This window comes from Bos indicus x Bos taurus, chromosome 1, assembly GCF_003369695.1.
Source record: "Bos indicus x Bos taurus breed Angus x Brahman F1 hybrid chromosome 1, Bos_hybrid_MaternalHap_v2.0, whole genome shotgun sequence".
Classification (NCBI taxonomy): Eukaryota; Metazoa; Chordata; class Mammalia; order Artiodactyla; family Bovidae; genus Bos; species Bos indicus x Bos taurus.
In genome coordinates this window covers 9420822-9426392 of record NC_040076.1, presented here as the reverse complement: position 1 = coordinate 9426392, position 5571 = coordinate 9420822, and positions in this window count along the sequence as shown.

The following is a 5571-nucleotide window of genomic DNA, read 5'->3' as shown; positions in this document are numbered from 1 at the left end:
TCTCCAGGATCTATTTATATATCACATCTCTATCCATTCATTTGTGATGAATATTTAGCTGGCTTCCATAGCTTGGCAATTGCAAAAAATGCTGCTGTGAATGTTGGGCATGTGCGTATCTTTTCAAATTAGTGTTTTATATATACATATATATATACCCAAAGGAAGAATTGCTGGACACATGGTAACCCTATTTTAGTTTTTTGAGAAACATTCATACTGTTTTCCAAAGTGGCTACACCAATTTATATTCCCACCAACAGTGTATGAGAGTTCCATTTTCTCCACATCCTGGTCAACATTTGTTTTTATGTTCTTTTTGATGATAGCCATCTGACAGGTGCAATGAGTGGGAGAGAGAAGGGAAGAGCAAAATAGGTGTAGGGGAGAAAGAGGTATAAACTATTAGGTACTAAATAAGCTGTAAGGATACATCTTACCACAAGGCTCAGTGGTAAGAATCCCCTGCCAATGCAGGTGACACAGAAGACCTGGGTTTGATCCCTGGGTCAGGAAGACTCCCTGGAGAAGGAAATAGCAACTCTCTTCAGTATTCTTGCCCCTAGAATCCCATGGACAGAGAAACCTGATAGGCTATGGAGTCTCAAAGTATTGCACATGACTTAGTGACTACACACACATACACATATATTATTCATCATGAGGAATATAGCCAATATTTTATAATAACTGTAAATGGAACCTTTACAGTTCCATATGGAACTGTAAATATAACCTTTCAAAATTGACACATAAAATTATCTATCACAATTACCTTGGGCTATGTATCCTCTAGTTACCTAACTAGAAAATTAACAAACAAAGCAAAGCAAAATAAAACTTCATGATTCTGAGTTGAGGGCTCCCCTGGTGGCTCAGATGGTAAAGAATCTGCCTGAAATGTAGGAGACTTGGGTTCGATCCCTGAGTTAGGAAGATCTGCTGTAGAAAGGGAATGGCTACCAACAGAAGAGTGATTTTTCTTTCATTTTACAATTGAATTTCTTCTATAGGGAATCAGGAGAGAATGAAGCAGGAATGATTCTCAAATTGCCATCTTCTCTGTAATTCCCATTTAATCTATTATAATTATGCATTTATCCTGGGCTAATGATACAAAATTATCCAGTTACAGGTTTATAAAGTAGTAATTACAGATATCTGCTTCTTAGAGAATTAACTCTAATAAGTAATAGTATTATGTCTTAAATATACCTCCCTTTCATGTCTTATAAAAGAGTTATATAGTCACGTACTTCTTCACTAAATTTGCATAAGTCTGTATACTTGCATTGATTGTTAGAGAAAATTTAAATCTCTACTTTTTAAGATTCTCCAAAATTCAGTTCAGTTCAGCTTAGTTCAGTCACTCAGTCATGTCTGACTCCTTGCAACCCCATGGACTGCAGCACACCAGGCTTCCTTGTCCATCAACAACTCCCGGAGTTTACTCAAACTCATGCCATCCAATCATCTCATCCTCTGTTGTTCCCTTCTTGTCCCACCTTCAATCTTTCCCAGCATCAGGATCTTTTCCAATGAGTCAGTTCTTCGCATCAGGTGGCCCAAGTATTGGAGTTTCAGCTTTAGCATCAGTCCTTCCAATGAACATCCAGGACTGATCTCCTTTAGGATGGACTGGTTGGATCTCCTTGCAGTCCAAGGGACTCTCAAGAGTCTTCTCCAACACCACAGTTTGAAAGCATTAAATCTTTGGTGCTCAGCTTTCTTTATAGTCCAGCTCTCACATCCATACATGACTACTGGAAAAACCATAGCTTTGACTAGATGGACATTTGTTGGCAAAGTAATGTCTCTGCTTTTTAATATGCTGTCTAGATTGGTCTTAACTTTTCTTCCAAGGAGTAAGCATCTTTTAATTTCATGGCTGCAGTCACCATCTGCAGTGATTTGGGAGCCCCCCAAAATAAAGTCTGTCACTGTTTCCAATGTTTCCCCATCTATTTGCCATGAAGTGATGGGACTGGATGCCATGATCTTCGTTTCCTGAATGTTGAGTTTTAAGCTAACTTTTTCACTCTCCTCTTTCACTTTCATCAAGAGGCTCTTTAGTTCTTCTTTGCTTTCTCCCGTAAGGGTGGTGTCATCTGCCTATCTGAGGTTATTTATATTTCTCCCGGCAATCTTGATTCCAGCTTGTGCTTCATCCAGCCTGGCACTTCTCATGATGTACTCTGCATATAAGTTAAATAAGCAGGGTGACAATATACAGCCTTGACTACTCCTTTCCCTATTTGGAACCAGTCTGTTGTTCGAAAATTACAGTCTGTTGTCTCCAATATTACATACAGGTATATCTTTTTCTTCTTTAATTCTTATATATTATTGTCCTGTAATGAAAAAGAGAAACACTGTGAGATCAAGGAAGAAATACTAATTCAAGAACGAGCGTGCATGCACGAGAAGTTGCTTAAGTCATGGATGACTCTTTGCGACCCTATGGATTATAATCTGCCAGGCTCCTCTATCCAAGGGATTCTCCAATGCAGTGTATTGCCATATCCTCCTCCAGGGGATCTTCCAGATTCAAGGAATGAACTGATGTTTCTTTCCATCTCCTGCATTGACAGGCAGTTTCCTTACCACTAATGCCTGCAATGCAGGAGACCCTGGTTTGATTACTGGGTCAAGAATATCTGCTGGTGAAGGGATAGGCTACCCACTCTAGTATTCTTGGATTTCCCTTGTGGCTCAGCTGGTAAAGAATCTGCCTGCAATGTGGAAGACCTGGGTTCGATCCCTGGGTTAGAAAGATCCTCTGGAGAAGGGAAAGGCTACCCACTCCCATATTCTGGCCTGGAGAATTCCATGGACTGTGTAGTCCATGGGGTTGCAAGTCAGACACTACTGAGCAACTTTCACTTTCAACACCACTTGGGAAGCCCAACAAGGAGCATTCTGTACCAACTTAACCATTTGTTAGATTTGAAGAGTTGACTCATTGGAAAAGATTCTGATGCTGGGAGGGATTGGGGGCAGGAGGAGAAGGAGACGACAGAGGATGAGATGGCTGGATGGCATCACTGACTCGATGGACCTGAGTCTGGGTGAACTCCGGGAGTTGGTGATGGACAGGGAGGCCTGGCGTGCTGCAATTCATGGGGTCGCAAAGAGTCGGACACGACTGAGTGACTGAACTGAACCATCCTCATGCCCACTATTTCCATTCATTTTCAGCATGAATGAAAGCCTAAACTGCATGAGCTGATGGAACAGAGGACTTGGGGTAACAGTAACTTGAGGTTTATTTTGAAGTTTGTCTTAATTGTGTGCTGTACCAGTTTGACTGCTGGGGAAAGGGGTCTCAAATAACTTAATTTATTAGGAAAATAATAAGTAGAATAAACAGCAATAACAAAAAATTCAGTTAAATTTTATCTGGTTCCTGTGATAACAGACCCAGGGGGAAAAATCATCCACTAAAATACAGAAAATTGTATATACTTGGAGGCCATAATTATTTAAGATTTCTACTGCATTAATTTGAAATGTAGGTTTTCTAAGTGGCTCGGTGGTTAAAAAAAAAACAAACAAACAAAATCTGCCTGCAATCCAGGGAGACATGGGTTAGATCCCTAGGTCAGGAAAATCCCCTGGAGAAGGAAATGCCAACCCTCTTGAGTATTCTTGCTTGAAAAATCCCATGGACAGAGGAGCTTGGAGAGCTTTGGAGAGACCACAAAAGAGTCAGGCATGACTGGGTGAATAAACAACAATTTGAAATGTGCTCTCTAACAGACTTACCAGTATGCTTTTCAGTTCAGTTCAGTCGCTCAGTCGTGTCCGACTCTTTGTGACCCCATGAGTCACAGCACGCCAGGTCTCCCTGTCCATCACCAACTCCCGGAGTTCACCCAGACTCACGTCCATCGAGTCAGTGATGCCATCCAGCCATCTCATCCTCTGTCGTCCCCTTCTCCTCCTGCCCCCAATCCCTCCCACCATCAGAGTCTTTTCCAATGAGTCAACTCTTTGCATGAGGTGGCCAAAGTACTGGAGTTTCAGCTTTAGCATCATTCCTTCCAAAGAAATCTCAGGGCTGATCTCCTTCAGAATGGACTGGTTGGATCTCCTTTTCAGTGTTTGCTAATTCATCTCTTAAATCCCTGTTGGGGGAAATTTATGTTTAATGTGCTGGGTCAAAATAAACTGTTGAGATTAATGAAGTTAAGTATAATTAATCTACATGAAATAATTCAATTATGAGAAAATACATTTAGGTGAATCCAGGAAGATTACTATTTATTTTTCTTAATCAATTTAGTGTCAAGAGTACTTCTTATAAAATTTATGAGATACTGTGAATTTAATAGCTTTTCCAAGATTTCATAAATGTACAGTAAATGTATTTTCCATGAAAAAACCTCAAATTGTTTTCCTCATTTTGATTTGCAGCAGTGATATTTATCAAGCTCTGTTTTAAAATTCTCACAGTATACTTTTACTTCACAAGTGCTTTTATTGATAATGATTAGCCACTTTCTTCCCACTTTAAAGTGACTTTAAAATGATATATTGATACAATACACATTTTTGGTCCACTTGAAAATAACAAATGAGAGAACATTACTATTCTTTTCATTTAGTCTAAATTTTGGTAAAATGGTTTCACAAGAATGCAAACACTTTATCTTCAAAGTAACATTAGAAATTACTAAAAGGTGAGCATCACCAGGGGCATCCCTGGTGGCTCAGTGGCAAAGAATCTGCCTGTGAGGCAGAAGGTGCAGGAGACTCTGGTTCGATCCCTGGGTCAAGGAAGATCCCCTGGAGGAGGGCATGGCAACCCACTCCAGTATTCTTGCCTGGAGAATCCCATGGACAGAGGAGTCTGGCGGGCTACAGTCCGTGGGGTCACAAAGAGCTGGACATGACTAAAGCGACTGTGCACGAGCATCAGTTCTTTCCTATTATATAAATCCAATGCTACCAAAGGAAGAAGCTTAGTCTGGGTTTCGTTTAATCCAATGCTTCAATAAAACAGAGCCAAAGATAATTGATAGATGTTAGTACTTATTAAAGGCGCTGAAGATTCTACATAGAAGGAATATGGTATGACATTCCCTATCCACAGAGTCTAAAAAGAAATGATACAAATGAACTTATTTACACACACAAACTTAGAGAATGAACCTATGGTTACAAGGGGAAAGGATGGGGGGAAGGATTAGTGAGGAAGTTTGGGATGGACATTGTACACACTGATATATTTAAAATAAGTAACCAACAAGGACTGACTATAGAGCACAGGGATCTGTGCTCAGTATTATGTGGCAGCCTGGATGGGAGGGGAGTTTGGAGGAGAATGGATACATGTATATGTATGGCAGAGTCCCTTTGCTGTTCACCTGAAACTATTTCAACATAGTTAATCAGCTAAAACTCCGATATAAAATAAAAGTTTAAAAAATTAATAAATAAAGATGCAAAGAACTTATAATACAGAATAAAAAATAACTTTTTTAAAGTCACCCAAGAAGCACTGCACAGTCTTTAGGGATAATTATCTTTAAAGCCAGGCTTCATGGTCAAAGCTGGAGGCAATATGAA